Raw genomic sequence first — 22,391 nt, forward strand, 5'->3', positions numbered from 1 at the left:
ATGTATGTTTGTATAATATCTTTTTTCCCATCGATATTCACAGAATACAGCAATAAAGTTGAGAAGACCTGGGATCCCCTGTATGTTTATAAATTACTCGCCTACAGTACCTACTAAAAATTAATATAGAGATCCTGCGAGTCTTTGTAGATGACGTTTCCGATTAAGCGAACGAGAATTTATTGAAGAAAGATATTTATGCATCTAAACGAGACGCCATTCGAGTGCAATCGTCAGAAGACTAGAATTATTTTAAGCGGCGGGCATCGGGCTTAGTTGAGGGAACCAGGAGACAAATATTTTCTTTTCGTCGGGTAAACGCGACAAATCGTGCGTGCTGCGTGAAAGTGTGAACGCATGCACGCACGTCGCACAGAGTTGTTCACACGGTGCATGCGTGCGTGCCTGGAAATCGGAGAATTTTTCATGAAATATCCGTGAACCGTAAATTATAACGCCCGATCCTCTTGTATCGAGGAAAGCGTGTTTGCAATAGGACCTATTCAATGGTTCTAAGCTTCGAGGAAATAGAAGCATATGGTCGACACGCTGCTTTCGCCTTCGTCTCACTGTTCGTCGCTGTTGCTTTTGTGCTGAATCTTCGAATTTTTGTCAGTCTTTGAGACACTTTTCTGATACATTTTTCTATATCGTTTGATACCACATTTAGATATTTCAGATGAAACTCATATAATATTAAACTAAACTCTTGAAGCATCATAAATTAATTACTTTGAAAATTAACAGTGGGTTTTATTTTTTTTTTAAATCTTCAAGACTTTTTATTCATTTTAACTATACCTCTTTATAACGCAGGTATGAATATACTTCATTAGTATCAGGTTGTTCCAAAAATTTCTTTCGTTTTATAAGGAAATAATAGACGCACAACTTTTTTTATTTTGTATTATTTCATTGAATTATGATTCTCCATCTAGTGGAACAAAATGGATCATATATAATTCAATGAAATAATTGAAAACAAAAAATTTTGTTCATCTATAAAACGAAAGAAACTTTTGGGAGAACCTAATAATGAAATCAATAATTAGCATTAATTCCTAGTACTGATTATTTTGCCAACTTTCTTTCGAGGTATTATATAGTTTTCCATATAGATGGAATTGCTCGCGTTTTCCAAACGTAAATACGTATTAATCTCGAGATTACAAGGCAACAAAGACGAAAGATGATCCTAAATGAACTCGGGAAGATCATAAGCCGTCATTGGCATGTCGCTCGAATTCCACCAGGGAAAATCCGACCAGTCACGCTGCTTAATCCGAGGAAGCAACCACGCTAGCCGCAAGACTGCTCCAAGGAACAAATTGTGGAATATAACGAGTGGTCGAACGAGATTGACCGTGGCTCTGACGGCGGGAAAAAATTGTTACTGAAGTTCCACACGGAGAATTAATCCGATTCATTGATCGACGACTGATATTTTTATTAAATAAATATGAATCGAACGTGGAGACACGATGTGTCGATCTATATATCCAGATTAGATGAACTTAATTCCTAGTTGACAACAGTAATGCCCTGTAAACTGCTTTGTCGCGTTAAATATTCGTGTCAATAATCCGCAACATTTCATATTTTGCATCAATTTTAATCCTTGTTCGATTCTAATCGATTTGATGTAAATTAAGGTTCTTCGATGACGAATGTTCATCTACTCTTACTTCGTTTTAATGTTCTCTAACTCTATCGCAGCAGTAGACATTTTGTGAAAGTTTCCATGTGCATACGTATTTTTTATAAATTTTTTATCTAAGGACACTGATCACTATTTCGTTCCTTACTTAATACGTAAATTGCGTGGCTTCTGAAACGTCTGATTTTGTGATACCCACAATTTCCTACGATTCTCCATATAATCCAAAAATCATACACAACATACAAAGACTTATCAACGCGATAAAAAAACCACTTCGAAACAGATACTACCAGAATTAAATCCTATATCTACACACAAGAGCAAATCCTCTTTGAACGATACATAATAAAGTTTATACCAAACATCGATATATTCGCTGCTGAAATTCTACTTAATACGATCACGTTCAAAAGTTGAGTCCAGCCAATTTCTCTGAGGATGCAGTTAACGAACCAGTAAAAGGAACACTTTCGATTACATATACGTACTACGTTTGCGCCAAAGATAAGTTAAACACAGCGTGGAGAATGCGTGCAGCGAGCAACAAGTTGCAAGTTCAATGGAAATACAAGACGTTTACGATTGATAAATACAGATTACGTGGATGAGTCGGTTTCGTCGAGAACACCGAGAATCGCACGAGTCAATAATAAGCGTGTGCAGCTACCTCCGTGAACGATCCTCATTTGCATGCGTTCCGCGGAGTCCGTAATATTCGTTTATTTCTTAATAATACGGGAGAAAGCATGCGGATATGCGTACGTGCACGATCGCCTCGTCGAGCGTTCATTGTTGCAAACTAGTATTCGTATTTGTATCACATATATGTATATGGATCGAACTAACATAAATCAACAGTTTGCAAATATTCTTCGAAATATCGATTTTTAACGAGATAGATACCCTCCCTGCAGACACGCGAAAACCTGTAAAGAGAATATAATACGAGAAATCTGCGATACGTAGAAACGTGGTACGCCTAATTTCTTTGCCGTTCGAATACAATAACCTCGACGAATGATTTATTCGTATAACAATAAACGGTGGAGCAATTCGTTAGGTCATCTACCGCAACGACGTTTCGAGAGGTTATTTCGTGGGAGGGAAACGCATAAAGTGGAGCAGAATTATTATACGTGCAATCTCGTAGCAAAAATGATTCTCTTCTGGTCTAATTTTTCACTTTTCGAAGTTATATAGGTTATTAGGAAATCGTAACCACCAGGATATTCTAAGCTTGTCGCGGAACTAGAGAAACCCTGATGATAGTCGTATTTCTCGCGAGTGTCGATATCAACGTGAAAAAGATTCTGGTCTAGCTCGTAACTGTGGAACGACGGGGACGCACATTTATGACGGACATAATTCTTATTAAATTACGCTTCTCGTTACGGATGTGGCCCCGTTCGACGTGGCTACATTCCTGGCTGCGGCGTGACAATACTTTCGAACATAGGGAAATATTATATATTCGACGGCTCGCACGTTCGTATCCATACGATGATTCACGAAAGTATTCGAACATTTGGAGACACATTTTATATATATTACGCGCGTTATGTGAAACATTCTGAAATTGTATTATCACTGTGACGAGATCCGATCATCGTGATTATATTATAATATATATATATGTGTGTGTGTACATAGCCCGATTGGTTTTAAGTGGAGAATCCAAGAAGTTTTATGTAAGTCATTAATCTCTAAATCAAACAAAAAAAAAAAAAAAACAAGTTAGGTAATGTGGAACTATATAGTTTATAGCATATAACATTATATCTTACGATAGCTTTCCTATAAAAGACGGAGGTGTGTTTTATCATGTTTCTCCTCTGAAGTTTTCAAATATTATCGACATAACAATAACGATCCTGTCTCATTACAATGCTATTGAAATTTCAAAAAATTTTATATTAACACACGCAATACGCATATAAAAGCTTCCCACGATAGCTGTTCGAATACTTTCGCCAACCATTGCGCACATATCGGCCGTGTACAATTGTCGATTGACGAACCCGATCGACCGGACTCGTAAAACGAAAATAGCGAATCGAGAAACGCGTCCAGCCTCGAGCACGGGATTCGAGATATCGAATCTCAATCGGCGGTCGTTTGGTAGTGTTCCAGGAACCGGAGGGCCTCGTCAGGGGGTCCTCTAAGACAGGACCGACTATGAAATCGAAATCGAAAGCGAAGCGTGCCGGTATTAATCAATTTCGCGCCCCGACTCGAATATGTGAGCGCACCAGGCTACCTTCTCCGGGTCGAGACGCGAGTCGGATTGGCTCGTAGCACGGTTGATCGATTAAAAAGGAGCAGAGCGAAAATCGTACACGGCCCGGCCAATACGTCGCCACGCATGCCACGTAAAATGTAAACGGGATAGGGCGGCGACGCGCGTTTCTTTGCCGTGGAATTTCGCTAACCTGTCGTGCAAACACGCGGCAGACCCGAGGAACGGCTATTGACTAGGCTGACCATTTTAATGGCGCCAGAAATACCGCACGGAACGGTCACACTTGAATACGTCTTAGTATTTCCTTCAGGGTAGTTGACTGACGCGAGGAGACCACTTTCTATGGGGATGATGACGATTCTCGAAGATGACAACCTCGTGTCGTCGAGTGAAAAACTTTGATCGTAAAAGGATGGTAAAGATGTTTTACGGCTGACTTGCCGAATCGTCGGGAATGTATCGATTACGTACTTCGGTAGGGGCAAGTGGGATGAAATACGATGGTAATAAAGTTTTGAAGTCGGCGTATTTATTGTCGTTGGAAGTTAGTCGCAGGTTTATGTTGATACGTTGGTTCGACTGAAATCGTGATTCGAGGTTAATAATTGGAGAATATTAGGTTTTATGGCGGATTTTATTTCTATGATGGTTGGCTTGGTCGTTTTAATATGCGTTGAATAAGCTTCTATTGGATATGGACTGTTTTTAATCCTTGTGAATGCTTGCTTTTAAGAGCGTAATTCAAGCTTTTCGACGTAGTAAAATATAGCAAAATTATGCGATTCTTTTAATTTAGTACGTAAAAAGGAATAGGCTTCCTTTATCTTTAGTTTCTTTCTTTTTTTATAAATTACAAGCACAAGCTTAAAATGTTTAGGACTAATCAGAAGGTAATCGAAGAACGAAATAACTCTGTTTAAGCATGAAAACCATCGTTTGAAGAAAATTGCAAACTTCGCGAAGCTCGCGCAGCAATTTAATAGTAAGAAAATAAGAACGAAGAAATAATATACGTGCTATTGAAAGCACTATACTTGTCGAGGAAAATTAATACTCGTCGCGAGCCATTCATTTTCAAACATAATTACTTTCCTTCCTATAATTACAATAATCGTTGCCGACGTGCAGGTTTCGATTACCTACGTTTAATATAATTTAGTATAATTTAGTCGTCCTGCAGAAACTCAGATGTTTCTCCTATCGTTTACGTAATATTGTCTCTCCGAGAATTTTTTCCTCGCGCTCGAGTCGCGCGAATAAATTATGCAACGACCAGAATTTCGTGTTTGCCTATGTAATACGAAACTCAAAATTAGTCTTAGGTATACCGATACTATTGTCCAGTCATTCTTTCAACATCATATCTCGTAATTCCCCTTTGATTCTTTAAATTTAAAACTAAATCTAGAAATTTTAATTTAAAGGAAGACCACGCGTGAAAAGACACGATGACGTGAAGACACGTGAAAGGGCACATTTCCTGTCTTTTATAGCACAGCAGTTTTAAAATTCAACATGTTGTCAACTAATTCTACATCGAAATTATTTTTTCCATTTCACTTTGGCATCGAATAGCTATTTTTGTCTCTTCACCGTTGAAAGGATATTAGGAATTTTAATCATTATATACAGTCTAATATTAACTGGGTTAAACAGAGACATAATAAACATAACAATTAAACTGTTATTATTCGTCTATTATTCATCTATCTTTAAAAGATTTGTTTCTTCGAATCTATTAGATTATTCTCTTTTTCGAATATTCAGTACTCGGAGAATACTTCGTTCAGCCTCCAAGTGACATAAAACTGAACGGACAAAAATGAGCATCGTAATATCTTTGCCGTGTAGTCGTCAAATATAGAAATCCAAATGTGAGAAATGTGTTGTTTCCTTCTTATGAAGTAACCAACGTAGCTTTTACGAGTTGAACGATCAGTTTTGTTAGGAAAAATAGCAGAAGATTCATAACGCGATAGTGGACGAGAAGTGGGAAAGGAGGAGTTGAGTGGAAATATGTAAAGTGATTGCTGGCTGGTCGTCTCGTTGCTTGATACGATTCACTGGCACGATAAGAGAGAGAATCGACCTGCGAACGAGCTAGTTCTACGAACAATGTTGTTTCGCGTTCAGCGTCGAAATGCGTGCGCTCTGTCAACGAAGAAATATAAAATAAAAATGAAACAAGATAAATAATCAGTGCATCATCGATTGGTCACACCTCCTGGTAACTTATTATTCATTACCGTAGCAACGTTGAACTGGTTTAGAAATTGTGCGCCTCCGTAAATAGCAGCCTTGTCTTCGAATTACGATGGATACGTCGACTCTATTTAAGGTGAAACAAAGGCAACAAGTCGACGTAAGATCATTGATTAAATCTACCGCTTAATTTTACTTGACAACTCGTTATCATAGGTCTATCGTGGCCGTGGAGGAATTGTGCTACATCGTATGTGGCTTCCATACTAATGAGCGGGAAAATTGTTTATGTAGCGGAGGAGCAACGGGGCATGATACCGTTTAATAAATTTGAATGTATTATTACAATGTTACGAGCGAATATTTCTTTCGAGTATCTTCTATTTTCCGTTCATTCTTTCGTTTCAATTTTGCAACAACGTGCATAGATGTTGAAAAACCGGAATGTAAAGTTTTAATTCGAGTTATTCTTTCGTTTTACAAATTAGCGAATCGAAATTTTTAAAAAATATCAGGAAGCATATAAAATTTGTATCTTTGATTAGAAATGTCTTCGTAAAAATATATTCTCATAGAACTCATGATGAGCAAATTGGTCAATAATTTGCGTTGCACGTAATTCGTTTAATGCGCGATCGATTTCATCTAGCATTCGATGAATTTTGTGACAATCCAAGACCATACCACGTATACACGCAACTTTGCTTGGAATGTCGCTAACTGGGTATGCAAATACTCATGTCCGGTACTTATACACTGCTATTGGCCGGGCGTGCCATTTAATGGCATCAGAAACTTGAAACCTGGTTCGCGTGCTTCGAATGCACGCATTTCGTGTCTTCGCCTCGTAGAAATTATTTTTGATCCCTTATTACGATTTACTAATCCTAATCGTTCAATCGAGTACAAAAAGAACTTGGAATGTGTATAACGACATGCTATGAATTACACGTTTTATTATACACTATTTCCTAAGAAAAATAACTACAGTCATTGATAAAAATCTCTGTACACCTTGTAAAAAGACAATTTTGCCCTATTATTATTATTTCTTTATATGTTAAGGAATAAATATATTTGTATAGTTTGATAAAAGTTATAGGTATATTCATAGATGATTACTTTATAAGATCCGCTTAAATAAATTTATTTATTTCTAAAAAATTTATTTCTATAAGTTTTATTTCTAAAAAGACTGATACAGTCATCTTCTAAAAGGATATACGAAGCCTTTTACAGACAACTGTGTTTAAAATAAGTCGTATCACAAATACCAAAAGAAACCATTCTCTAACGAGTTGTCCAGATTATTTCTAAAGGCCTTCGAAACAAAATTCTCTGGACCCACTAAAGAGAATAATAAAAGCTAGTTTCGTTAGAGGACATGTGGAAGCAGCGTGGTTTAGAAGCACGCGACCGCGCAACGGTCTCTCCTCAGGAGGGAAGAAAAGAGATTTATAAAGCAGCGGAACATTTCAAAGAAGTCGTCCTTCATGGTGCGTTGACATACAACCTCGTGCGACCTACCCATCTAGAACACTACCTAGAAAACTGAATTTGTCGGCTTGGAAACGCGGAACAAGGTAAAGACGCGAGGCAACGGCGTCCCGCTGTGCACCCTGTTGCGAGGGGTCAGCACCCTCATGTTGACCACGTGTATTCCGTACCTTCCAGGCAAATAGCCCGATGAAATCATATCCGTAATATATGTGAAGTGGTCTCGTGTTGATTTCTTTGCCATACGAATTGCCATACGAATTGTCACACACACACACACCAAATACGAATTGTCGATTCTTCGACGTTTCAATGACCAGCCTCGCTATTGCGAATAAATTTCGCTTTCGAATAGCGTTTCATAGAGATAGAGATGCAAGTATATTGTTGGGTTTATGGGATATGATATTTTGCCTAATAGAGGGAATGCGATATAGATATGGAAATGTGAAAGAAAGAGATGTTTAAATTTCTTAATTATTTCGTTGGTATCGTTAATTTGAAATTCTATTGTTATCGTTAAATTGAATTTGGCATCGAGTCACTTTGCTTATCGGTCTAAGGAACGTGATACAAATATCGAAATGTGAAAGTAAGAAACGTTTAAGTGTCTTAATTATTTCATTGATATTGGTAGTTTGAAATTGACAAATTTCGAATAAGTAGAGTAGTAAAAGTTTTCAGTGCTGTAGTAGTTATATATTACGAATTCTGAATAGGTCATAAAAGTTTCAAATACAGTTAACGTGATACATTAGTCCATCGTAATGTACTATTAGAGATGTTTAGGTTAATGGCATAGCGATCAAAGTTACAGTACTTTAACTTCCGTATGAAGAAGTTTAGTGCTCGGTCGTTAACGAGCTGCTGCTATGAATTGTTACGATGACTAATAACGAACTATGACTTATACGACGCTGTATATTGTAAATTTTAATATTATTTAAGATCGTTATTTTATCATAGAAATCTCGCAGGTGACACGTTGAAGCTCGATTTAATTCTAAATATAGCTACACGATTAGAAACGATCTGAGCGCAGGTTTAACAATATTCATCAAATAATATCAATTGAACTTGCAGTGCACGTTCGACACAGAACATTGGTTACGAAATGTATTATATCATAAACTTTGTTCTTTACTGTCTGATAATTCCGTTCACAATACCCAATTCGAAAAGCTAGAACAAAGCTAGAACAATACGATATCTTAAAACAAAATGTTTATACGTTTGATACGCGCATAAAGTTTATTCTATTCTCGTATTAAAATTGAATAATGGAATGTATTGAATTATTATTAGTAGCTAGAAGCAATTGCATTCCACCGTATAGGACGCAGATGTTGATAATCGCACTTGCTCTGTGATATATCATTGCGTAACATCTTATTTAGCCGGTGCGCGTTTCCTCATCGAAATGCGGACATTTTTCCGCTCGAGAAAACGCGAACACGTCCATGAACAATACTCTCTATCTCAGAATAAGGAAAAATATACGCTCTATCTATATTCGAATATTTTCTTCGATATCACGTAATCGATGGTAAGTTCAAATAAATTCAAAGCGTTATGTTATACCGGAACGATAAGTGTACTTCTTGTTTCATAAGAGCATGAATAATTTGATAGGAAACAGTAATATTTAAATAAACGACACTGTTTCACATTCATCTACAATTCCTATGCCACGATTTCTACCTTCGAAAGGATTAACATGTTACTATGATGTGAGACTAGTTAGAAATAATGGTTCGACTGTCAACCCACCCAAGAGTGAGTAACCTAGGATTTTAAATCGATATGACAAGGAACGAACGTTATTGCAATCGTTTAGGAATAATGAATATATCTTTATTAGAATTTCAAATTCTTTAAGGATAACATGAAAAACTGGATAATTTTCCAGATTTTTCTAACGATTCGATTCCACACGTTTACAAGATACCTTATCCTGCACGAAGAACTTTCATAATTCATAAGGATCAATTTACATATGAAGCAAGAGACACAGTGTGTACAAAAATTACTCGCATACTATTGTAGTTATTATAACATTTACATACTAATTAATTAGGTCCGGGCATATCGAGTTTCGTATCGTTTACTTTTTAAGAATAAAATGTAGAATTTGTTGAAAAAGAAACGGAAGGTTTCATTGGAAGATAATGATATACGCAAATATCTTGTTATATTTTTGTAGCCACCGTATCGACAAGTATTTATAATTTCTTGATCAAATTTACAAATTTTTCGTTTATTTGTTTTCGAAACTCTGAAATACTCGGAACGCTAAATGTTGCATAATGCAACGTGACACACGAATGCGGCTCCTCCATGTGTTTTTCTGTTTTACGAACCACTTGTGGCCCAAACGAGATTAACCCTAGCTTTCAAAATAAGTGTAAGGAGAAAGTATGTGACTTGCAGTGAAACCGTCTTTTTTCCATGCATGTCGACTGATTTACATGGCAGCGCACTGTGGATCGTAATCCCCATAAGCGCCACATTTCTTTCATGCTCGAGGAACCGACACATGGTTTTGTATTTGTCCCCGGGTGCACCGGTAAAATTACGAGCTCGTAACTGTGAAACGTCGAACGATGGAGTATAATTTATGTGCTTGATTCGCTGCACCCTCATTTTTACCCATATAATTTACTTTTAATTCGAAAAATAACTATGTCAACGTTGAGAAAGTGATTCTGATCGTACGACGATGATTCGATCCGGATTTGTTTCATAATAACAACGGTGATTGCTCGAACGTGAATGCATATATAATAGAACCGTGGAAACGTTTTAAGTTGAAAACAGATTTTCGGTGAGTACAGAGGACAGTGAAAGCATAGTTAAGTATAGTCGGCATTTCTGTTCTCGTTGAGATTCGAAATATCGAACGTCTAAACGGTCATTAATTAGTAGGCAAATTAAGGGTAAACATTTAATAGTCGTTGGAATTCTTTTTTTTCGAGGGCCCACACGTGTGATGCCTGCGTGTGATTCTGAAGTTAACCAACACATCGTATGTACGTGAATATCATGGCTGTTAGTACTTAACATACATTTTCATATGTCGAGTCCCACACCGGTGATTTATAAATTCCCTTAATGAACCTGCTCGAGAACGAGCACGGTGGACACTTGAAGGTTTTTCTGTTCAAGTTCTGCTCTCTGTTGAAGAAGATATCATGTTTTTCTGTATTTTTTTTCCTCTCTTTCTTTTTTTCTCGTTTTTTCTCTCTCTTCTTTTTTTGTAACGAAAATTAGAGAAGAATTATTAGAGAAATGGATACGAAGCCAATAATCGCAGCATGAGGTTCACATTTTATTATCGATTGCCACCATATCGCGGCTCCTGCTTCTCCACATTTGCACATACCGTAAATTTGATTTTAGGGTTGGCAGGTACATCGTAATAATTTATATGCCACAAGTTGACGTTAAAGCCGCTGCTTCGATTGCGCTGCAAATCAAAACAGTCGCATAATCTACGATCAAAGCAAGTTCCACCGCCTGCGATTCCGAGAAACTCTTGGCACGACGCGACGCTGCTTAGAGACTTGGTCTAACAAGACGCCATTTCGAAACTCGTTCAAACTATCCGGGCTCTTCACGATCATTACAAAAGTGTATCTTTGATACACCATGTCCCTTGTAATAATTTTAACGGCGATGTCAAATTCTTGCCAAGAAATAAATAATGGCAATATACCGTCTATTGAGTTACGACGAACATAAATCTTTAATTGTCCGGCATTAAGATAGAAAATCTATAATTAAAGTAGGAAGAGTTTTTGTCTACGACAGATTTGCTTTCGCGGCCTTCGTTCCAGTTGTTAGCTCTCGATTTATTTAATCTTACTTTCGTTCGTTTCTAACTAAATTTCGAATATTTATACAAACTCGCGTTTTCATGAAAAAAAAACTAGCATTTGTTTCGTTTATTAACACTTTGCACTCCGAATTTTATTTCAATTTCGTTACCAGCAGCTGCCAACGCTTTTAAGTGTTTTATTTGAAATTTACTTTAACTAAAAAATAAGACAATTTAAATAAATAAAGGAAGAAACAAATTCATTTAAATACCAGTTTTATTCACACTATTGTTGTATTTTGTAATTTTTAAGTATATGATATATCTTGAAACAATTTCCAGGATGCAATCCTGGTTTTCTTTCGCACGTTTCACAAAAAAGGTGGGAATGAAAGAATGTCGAGTGGAACTCGACAAAGGAGCTCCTCAGATAAAAACTGATGTCGAGTCGAGGAGTGAAAAAGATTAAATATCATAAGGATATTCGGATATTTTATATTCCGTGCATTTTATTTGCATTTGCATCTCTTTAACCAAAATTTGTAAAAATTTTGGAATCCATTCTTAAATCTCCTACTAAGAAGAAGCGTACCTTCAAGCACTATACTTACGTTGCACAGAATGTAAACACGTTAATGATATTCACATTCGTTCCACGTGCATTAAAAGTATGATGTATAAACCTCTCTCTAGAACTTTTTAGTAGTTTTTAAACGACGGGTGTTTATCTGGAAGATAAAGGATCCCGAGAAGTTGTGGTAGAACGTGCAGCAGCGAATCTCGTGGCATGACACGAAATGGGATCAATTAGGGACGCTTCTTCTCGGCAGATACAAAGGGCGGGCTAAAGGGGAGGGCGGTGGTTATTTTATTTTCTTGCGAATTTCCATTGCGCCAGAAGGGGCTCACGCCTCTCACCGCCCACAATCCTGTCGACTGTCAGAACTGTCAGTGTTTCGTGTGTCGGTCGGCTCGCTGGTTTTAATCACCAGGCATATCTCGTGTTCTTCGTTTCTCTCCGATTCTTTCATTCTTTCCGTTCTTTCTTTTCTCTTTTTTCATTTTTCTTCTCCCTTTTATTTTCTCCTTTTCGCATTTTTTCCCTTCAAGCAGGCTCGTGGCCGCCCGACTTTGATGGAAGTAATTAGTACGTTTCCTACGAAATTAGCGGAGATCTTTTACTGTATTATCTGTTTACGTTCGTATAGTATACTTTATTACCGTGATTAAACGATAACCAATTATTATCACAAGTTACGACGTTATAAGCGGATACACTGTTAGTTTCGCCTTTAAATTTTTGTTTGCCTCATTTTCGAAACTCACTTTTACGTTGAATACTTTTACGTCAGACTTTATCGAACGACATTTCCGATATTACTACCTAATTGTGTGAATAATGCCTCATATAAAGTATACTTTATTCTGTCGTTGTAACTAGGAAAACTATGCCAGCAATTATAAAAACTAAATACTATAACAGAAATTTGAAGAAGCAGGACTCTGCAACAAATATGATGCAACAAACATTCGAGTAAATTCCTATGAGAATTATGGAAAGAATTTCAGAAACTAAACAATATAACAGAACTTTGAAGAACTTAGAGTTTCAACAAATACGAGTTGTAACAAATATGATGCAACGGGCATTCGTACGATAGCTTGTAGAAGATTTATGATTATTATTAGTTTCGCAAGGAGACGTTGGAAGATCAATCGCAATTATCATTCATTCTTTCCAATGATTTGATTTGGAATAAAAAATTCGTCCTAGGAGCAAAAACGTTTCTCGTTAACGCAAAGGTTTCCTTATCGTTTTAAGAAAGGTTGCGACTATTCAAACAACCGGTTAAGTACCACACCGAAAGCGTTAAGATGTGCTAAGAGCCCATGGCATTCACGCGTGCACCCTTGCGGCCGGGTATTTCCGCGGCTTCGTAACGTACCGTTTGACAATATTATAAACGCCTTCGTTTAAGCTGCATTCAGCTCGGATTTACGCCATGCAGCCGGCCCAACTTTGACACTTGCTATTTAAGCGATTCGCGTTTTCAGAATTACCGACCGAATTCACTACAACTTATTACGATTCTCTTTTCCTCCTTTCAGTTATATCACTCAGTGTATTTTAAAATAACGACGACCTCGTTTTGTCAGTTACATACGATATATAGCTACTGCGATATTGTATGTGCACAAAGAAAATTATAAGAAAGAAACTTATCACGTTATTGTCCTCGCTGTGATAACGAATTCTAACGAAGATTTAAAGGAAGAAATTTTCCTTTAAGCTTGATTTCAATGTAGACGTTAATTGCATCGAACGATATATGTAACAATCTTGTCGTAAGATTTCTTATTGTCTCATTGTTCCCCCTCCCCTATTTTTTAGCTACAGCATTTTAGAAAAATTGTTAGCACGTAGTAGTATTTACTTAATTAACAAGTAGTGATTTACTTGATTAAACCACAATTTGCAATTTACAAATTACGTCTTTTATATTATGTAACGTTGCTTACGATTTTATTAATTAACAGATTTTAGCGAGACTTTCAGAGTGAAACTAAAAAATTGAATTACATACCTGATTTGAAGGAAAACGTCCAGACACGTTCTAGACGCGTTCAGCTCGCTGAACTGAATCGTAAAACATCTTGTATCTTGTAATAAAAATTTCACTATTATCGTGGGCAATCAGCGTGACACAGAATTCGTTGACCTAGTCGACGTCAAATTTCTCACATTGTTCCCTACCGATATGTGTCGTAACATAAATTCCAAAGAACTTGTATTTAAACTCTCGAGACGAGCTTTAATTATGAGACGACTATTAGAAGATTTACGCACAGCCTTGTCAATTACATCGTCTTGTTCTTATCACAGAGTGCCGATAACTATGAACCATGAATAAGCAAACGAAGCTGAGCTTGTCCGTGGCAAAAGTCGTGAAACCACTTATCGTTAACGACTTCTGTAATATCGTCCCTGATGCAGCATGTTTCATTAAGAAATTTCAAAGGATCTCTTTCTTACTCAGCATTCATTGAGACTACGTTCAATAATGATATTCGATAACAAATGAACGCGGCATCTTGTGTACTGATATGATTTGCGAAACTTCCGTTGACTATCTATCTTTTAGAATTTAAACTACGAGGATTTGGTTAATTGCGCGGAGCTGTTCCCTGAAATGAAGAGAATAGATTATTTGATAATTGACTGGAAATATTTATGAATAAACGTTCGCTGTAATTATTAATATTTAGTATTCTTTTATATATATGTCGGAGATGTAGGGACATCGGGCCTTTCTTTAGGAAGATTCCCAATACTTGGACTCGAGGTGACATAACTGGTCGCCGAACGTAGCCACGGTCACGGGATGAACGATATGTCTAACAGAGGAAGTACCGATATTGAGGAACACGCTGTATTAAACAATCAAGTCCCGGCCAGGAACAATGTTGGTTTTACGCGGGACTGCCTAGTAACGGCGCTTGGGATTTTGTTGATATTCCCGATTAATATGTAATTGACAAATGTGACCGTATCTGTCTTTTATTTTGCAATCACCTTGGAGAGTTTACTGTTATCGTCTTGGCTGTCAGTCTGAAAGTAACCCAGCATCTTAGTAAACGTGTCTGCGTGCTACAAAACATATTCTAATGTACAAAGAGTTTTCCCGTTAATCGTGGATTCGTTATTGAACCCAAGAACATTGTCAAAAGCATCCGTTAAGCTTATTGTTCGTTAAACTAATTAATCGTTAAACTAATTATTCGTTAAACTTCGTGAAGACATATTTATACGTGTAAATACAATCTTTGTTGAGCATCACGATGGCTAATTCTAATGAAGAATTATCACGCGCCCAAAATCCTAACGAAAACCCAACATATATATAAAATAAAATATTAAATAAGTATATATATATTTATTATGACAATTTTTCTGGCTCATGGTTAATGGCTCTTCGTTTTATTGAAAAATAACTTGATGTTTCTCTGAAAGAAAATATGGGATTAATTCAAGGTAATCGTGAGACTTGTCATTTTTGTCTGGTTAATCTTTTTGAATAACGAGCTGGTACATATCGATGATCAACGTTTCTGCTAATTATTTCAATTAGTAAGTTGGTAAGAAATGAGTAATTTATACTCCTCCCTGTTCAAGGATATTAGTACGTGAAAAGGCAATGTGAACGTGTCGTGCATATTTCTGAGAATGCATTACGTTCAAGTTAAAGTAGAAGATATAGCCATCGTACATAAACGGGAAATTAGTCAAGCATCGAATGAAATATTCTTCTTGAAATAAAGATTTTTCGTTATCTAATTAGTCAATTAGCGAACGCAGAAGAAAAAGTGTTATATATGTCTTTTTGCCGAGAACGGGATAACTATAGAAAATGCTACATAATATTCCTACTCACCTCGAGAATTTCATTACGAATTTTCAAACTTTCATAAGTTTGTAAAGAATCACGCACATTTTTCTATTATAATTTCACTTCACTCCTAGTTTTCACAAATGTAAAATTTGTACGACTCTTCTTCTTCTAAAATATCTCAATTAGTAGAATTCTTTGCACGAGGTATCCACAACTATTTTACAAAACCAACTTACACCGCTCCCTGTAGACCGTAGACTATAGACCCTTGAACACATCGAACAGCGACAGCTAATCCAAATGTAAGAATATTTTCCAGGTTCGTGGTTCACACGAACAATGGTTTCACGCCAAAAGTAAATACACAAAGGTGTTTCTTATCTAGTGGAAGGGTATTTGTTTGGTCGGTTCGTGTTTCGAACCCTTCTAAAAATTTACATAATTACTGTGAGAATGGCTAGCGCCACTTCACGAACCACGAGATATTCCACTCGTGTTTCACTCACGCCCTCTGATGGATTCGTTTGCTTAGGTGGAAAGAGGCCGATCTTTTGTTTCTGTATCTTGTTGCGCGCACAGGGGATACACTCGATCGACGATGGGGTGTGTGCAGCGTCTTATTCCTCGAAGAGCAGGCAAATCGTGGCTAGTTGGAACGCGAAGCTTTTCAGCTTGAGAAGAAGATACCCAGGTAACGTGTCATCTCTTCGAACAAGACTTCCAACAAGAATTCCTTTTGAGCCATTCGTCTTGGGGAATTAAAACGTGAGAACGATAAATAATCGAGCCGATGCGAGAAATCGCTCGGTTGATCGTGATCCCGATGGATCGCTCTTTTTTAGGAGCTTTGCCTGTATGGCGTGAACAGCGGGAAATTTGAGATTTCACGCGGCGGAAAAAGAGAGGCGCGTTTTTATATTTTTATTCAAACAGCTGTAATCGAATAATTTTTAACGTTTCGAATACAATAAATCCAAAATGGATACGTAGATGTAGTTTGGAAATTCGAACGGGACTTCACATTGACACAAGTGTTATTCGAACGATGAAAATTTCGTTGTTGGTCATTTTTCGTTAAGTTAATTATCTTCACTCGAATAGCTAGATGTTCGAAATTTCATCTCAAGGAAGAAGTAAATTTCAATATTTCGGTTGAAAAGTTTTGCGTACCGATTCCCTAATCAAACAATTTCCAATGGGTATTTCGAATATGATAGATCGAGTATCGAATCTTACATATAGTCGGAGCTTGATGAATGGAACAGGCACGGAACGAGTCTCGGCTTGTAAGAAGCATACAGTGAATTTGAAACGTCGGACTAGATTAGATACTGCGAATGTCAGTCAACCGAAATCCAACTCGCTTATTACGCACTCCCCTTCACCCACGCTTAAGAAAATAACATTCTTCGACTTGCTCGAGGCAGCGGGGGTGGCCGGCATAAATATTATTGAAACAGTGCGCTCCGCGTGACGCTCCACAGATCACTGACGTTCCCATATTTTTTTTCTTTCGTTTACCACGAACCACCGGATTCGTAGGTGGCGATGACGCACGTCATCGATACGTAAGAACACTTGGTGGTGACGTTCAAGTACAGTATAATCTACGGCGGGAGCACGTTGAACGTTATCTAAGAGCGGCTGTCGGGCCGCGTAAGTGTAATCTACGATCGAACTCTGCAAAGTGTTAGATAATCGAGTGAGAACGTCATCGACTGCCGGCTGTTAACAGGTCTCTTCGTAACGAAATCGTCGTTCTTGTTACGGGGAGATTCATCGCTCGCCGTGTCGTTCCCTTGTGGGGTCAATCACGAGCGATGTTTCATCGTTTACCAGCGACCAAGCCGCTGATATCCACGTGTTTGATGATATGACATCAGTCGTCTGCGAAACAGTAAGTTCTTTGTGGAATTCCTTAATCTGAGAATAGATTTCCTCCTGTTTGTACATCAATTGCTGTATGGACAGGGTTGTATTTTCTTATCGATGAGCTTGTGATATTTGCTACGTACGCTGAACAGGTTCTAAAAATTGCGAGGGAATATTTTCATGATATTTTTTTAATGAGTTATTCGTAATATCCTCTACGACGTTTTATCGTCTTTTAATTTACTACCCATAAGTCAGGTAAAAACGAACGAATCAGAAACTATGTCGAAGCGGTTCTATCTAAAATCTAAAGCTCCTTACTAAATTCCATAGATGTAATCCAGTCGTTGGTTTTTGTATATTAGATGAGAATGAAAAATTATCCGTTGACGATGAATTTCCTCGTATTTTCTATAACTCTACCCTTTTCTATGAGATCTTCCTTTCCGATTTTACGATAGTAACAATCTTCATAGCATTTTTACATTGAACCCTGAAGAAATCATATTAATCGTAGAATAATCTGATAGAACTATCTATTAAAAATTAGAAGAAATACTCTTTGAATATTTGCTGTGCATGTTCGCACCTTTCAGTTTCCCACAAATGCATAACAATTGACAGGCTAACGATCACAGTGCACGTACGCGATCAAAGAAAATGGATCGATTGAAACGACGAGACAGAAGCAGAACCCGTAGGATGGAGTCGATTAAAGTGGCTTTATGGTACACTGTGTCATATGTGACAGGAACGACAGTGGTCGCAGAAACAGTTCTTATTATTAGCCGGCATCCCCTGTCTTGTACATTGATTTACTTCGACTGTCACTGCTCGATAAGCTGGTCGTAAGTCGTAATGCATTGCCTGGCGGTGGGTTTGCCGTACGGATGCAAATATATCTCGTGGCACCGTGACGCGTTCAGTTGAACCCGGTTCGTTTCTTCGTCTAGTGGCGATCGTATAAATGTTCGTCACTTAGCAAGATTCTCGGATTTCAGAGAGGCAGTTCCGCACCGATATGTTGCGTTTAGACGTCGCGACAGCACGTTCGTCAGTCTTTTCACGCAGGGTGGTTCGGTGGTCTCCGACAAAGATTGAGTTGGTACAGCTGAATAATGAAACTGTTCATTTGTTACGTGTAAAGTATTCATTTATCTGAAAGAACGTTTCAGAAATGAATCGAAGTTGTAAGAGTTGAACATTCCCTGTCTATTTTGAGGATTTTCTATTTGTAGTTTCTTGAAATTCAAGAGGGAATGTATAAAGTGGAACATGGTAAACCTATTTCTTATTTTCCGAAAGTAAAATATGTGATTACTCATTGTATATAAGCATCTAATATAGCACATTAAATGAAAAATATATTTCTACTTATCTGTTTTTAGATTTACGTAAACATATAGGAAACAGAGAAAGTTCATTAATCATAAAGAAATAGAACAAATTTACGCTGTCAATTACCAGTCACGTTCATTTAACATATCCTTCGCTTTCTCAATTTCGTGTCCAATGGACTTCTATCTAAATACAGCTGTTTATTATTATGATATACTGGATATGTAATATATTAAATATATCGAATATATCGACTGAAATACTAACGTGTGAAAGAAATTATAACATTAGACATTATCAAAAAAGTACACTCTATAAGCTTCATTTTTATGAAAATAACATTACCATGATAAACCACTATACCAACTACTAATCAATTAATTTCTCAAACCAATGAATTTCTACAATCTTCCTTAAAAAAAAAAAGAGAAAAAAAATTTCTTCTAATATCTTCTTCAATCACGTTTAGATGCATTCCTTTGAAAACACGAAACTACAGCGAAGATTATTTTACATTTCGATAGCAATAGAATTTAACCCGGGGACCGATAAATCAATTACAGATTTGTTTCCAATAAATTGCGTATCTTGAATCGATTCGATTTCTTTTCGATCGTAGATTGCATGCAAATATCCTCAGGGCCACGGAACATTTCAATCAAATCCGGTTCGCCTGCCGTCAATACGCATTAACGTTCTTCATTTACACGGCACTTGTTAAGTCTTGACATTTTATGGTGGCGCCGTCTGACAGGCGTGACAGCATCGGCACGGCAATGCACGTTGCAGCCAACACTTAATTGCCGCTTAATAACCACCTGAGAAAAGTTCACTGGCATTGTCTACAACCTGAAAAAGAAACGTCGACGATCGATTTGCGATCGCTTTTACTACCAAGGATCGAGAAAGGCCGAGAAAGAGCAAGAAAGATCAAGAAAGATGAATAAAACGCGCCTAACTTTCTCTCCATGCCGGTTTTACCGTGGGTCGATGGTTTTTCGTTCACGCCATCGGAGAATCACCTTATCACCGATTTAATTAACATTTCGCCAGTTGGCGCAGTATCAATGCTCGTGGAATGTTGATTAAAAATTCCAGGAACAGGAGAAAAAAATCGACAATTCACTGGTTTCACGCGTTCACGTGTATCTAATAGCGTCAACAGTCTGGTTTCGTTTCGTTCGCGATCCAATTAGATATCTCCGATATCTACGATTTTAGGTTTGCCAATGTTCGCACTTTAAAACGTTCGGTTAATCGTACGCCCGGTATAATTAGTTTCGATTTTATCCGGGAAAAATGGCTTGTTACCACAGGTTCGATTAGAGGCGACACTTACTAAAAGTGCCACTTATTGACTCCACTCGATTCCAGAAGATTTTTCCAATATTCGTAAGTCGATCGTAAGAAGGTATTGGCTGGTGATAGGAGTTTCTATTAGATACATTGTATGTATTGAGCAATGTTAACTCGATTCGTTTATCGTGAAACGGAGTTACGAGTCGATAAGATAGAACCGCGTTGTTCAACTATTTTCAGAGGTATGCCGTATAGTATATTGGTATACCAGACCGATTTAGCTCTTATATTATGAATTCGCAGGCAGATACGATCATCGAGAAAACCATTCGATTTCCAATTTTACTTACTGCCCCTTCAGGTTAATGACGTCCGAGAACTGCACGATACCGCGTTGTACAAATGTGATACTGACACAGAAAGTAAGCATTACTAATTTTGACATAACCATTTCGTAACGTGGTAGAAATAGTTTGCCGATGAAATTTATTCGACTATGAATCACGTGCCGTTTGTTACCTATCGACAGAATTAACTTTCGAATGATTCTTCATACTATTTTCAATTGTGTTCTCAGATATTATTCCACCAAAATATTAACTTACTATCTTCGTCGATTCTCATCGATAGAATATTTGAAAAATAGTATCGGATTTCAGAATTCTTTTCGTTTAAACAGGATATTCTATTTAAAAGAAATTACGATATCGTATATTGTAGTTCAGTACTATATCTATGGTAACAATACACACGCTAGAAAGAGAATTATTTTCTTTAAAACCTTTCACGCTCCATGTGGTATGCGTGTAACGTCGTATTTTAGCATTAATTAACTAAATAAAAGATGAATGTATCTGTCTCCGGTAAAATCGATCCTAAATTTTAGCATCGACATCAGACAAAATTTCTCTCTATAATTAATCATTGATAAAAGAAAATTCTTCCACGGCTCGAAATAAATTCTTTCCTGAAGGGATTAATTAAGTTCCTGTTATCTCGAAATATATGAGGTACATATAACTCGTATATAATATAAGATGTGAACCTTACTATCTAGTTAACGTTGTTTACAAGTGGGCATAATTTTTGTGTGTCATAGTAGCCTCAACTTAATATGAATAATTCTTCATATGAATATGCTAACCGTGATACCAATTAATTTCACATCGATTCAATTCCATTTTACTTAATTTTGATCATCGTCCAAAGACGCACTCGACTTGATTATCACATGTACTAAATCTCCCAGCTAGTTAATAAAGGCAACTGAAGATTCCTTCCTTTACGAATTGCTTAAACAAACTGTCTAACCGATTTGTTCCTAAATCGATTTGTGTCTAGATCGATTTGTGTCGACTAGATATACGAGCGTGAATAATCTTTTCATTGCTAAATATATGTATGTATATTACTTGTAACACGTGGCCGTAGCCAAGATTTAACCATGACGCAAATTCACGCAGTGATTATAGATTAAAAATCACAGAAAGTCATGCATAGTGACAAGGGAGATGTAAATAGAGCGAGAGAATTTTTAAGGAGCGGCTCTTTTACATCGAAAGCTGTTCTCAACGCATTTATCATCCCCCTGTTCAATTTAATCCTACTTAATAGCGCGCATACGATAAAACTGGATCGCTTTGTAATATCTAACACCAGGATTATTTTTTCCCGATTTTAGGTTAATCCGCGATGATTATCTGTCTTTGCCTTGCGTTCCATTTTTTCTTCTTGCTTTTTTTTCTTTTTTTTTTGAATAGCAAATCTTGAATATAATAAGAATATAAATGATGGTAATTTATAAAGGCGAAAGGAGGCGCAAAAATGTTAGAAAAAGAATTTCATTAGGTTTCTTTTGGAACAGCATGTTTGGAATAAAATTAAATTGAAAAACGAGAAACGAATGCCGTTAGAATTACCTACATAAATACCAAATTATATTGTTATATCCATAAAAGTTGTATTGAATTTGATGTGCTTCTACTTTTTAATAATACAAATATTGAACGTCGTTATGTTTAATCTTTAAGAAGAATCGAGACACATTTGATTAGCGTTCGCGAGCAGGTTTCCAAT

The 22,391-nt window shown here is 37.0% G+C and overlaps 1 protein-coding gene across 3 annotated transcripts in view; it reads left to right on the top strand.

The window, feature by feature from the left end:
• LOC100644847 overlaps window positions 1-22,391 on the top strand; it is a 113,408-nt gene that overhangs the window by 36,973 nt on the left and 54,044 nt on the right. The window contains exon 1 of one of the 3 annotated variants that reach the window (XM_012309535.3): window positions 17,431-17,703. The exons of the other annotated variants lie outside the window; for them this stretch is intronic. The gene's annotated coding sequence lies outside the window, so the exon portion shown is untranslated. Of the gene's footprint in view, window positions 1-17,430; window positions 17,704-22,391 lie in introns of those variants that run through there. 3 annotated transcript variants of the gene reach the window in all.

Source organism: Bombus terrestris, chromosome 6, assembly GCF_910591885.1.
Source record: "Bombus terrestris chromosome 6, iyBomTerr1.2, whole genome shotgun sequence".
NCBI classification, from domain to species: domain Eukaryota; kingdom Metazoa; phylum Arthropoda; class Insecta; order Hymenoptera; family Apidae; genus Bombus; species Bombus terrestris.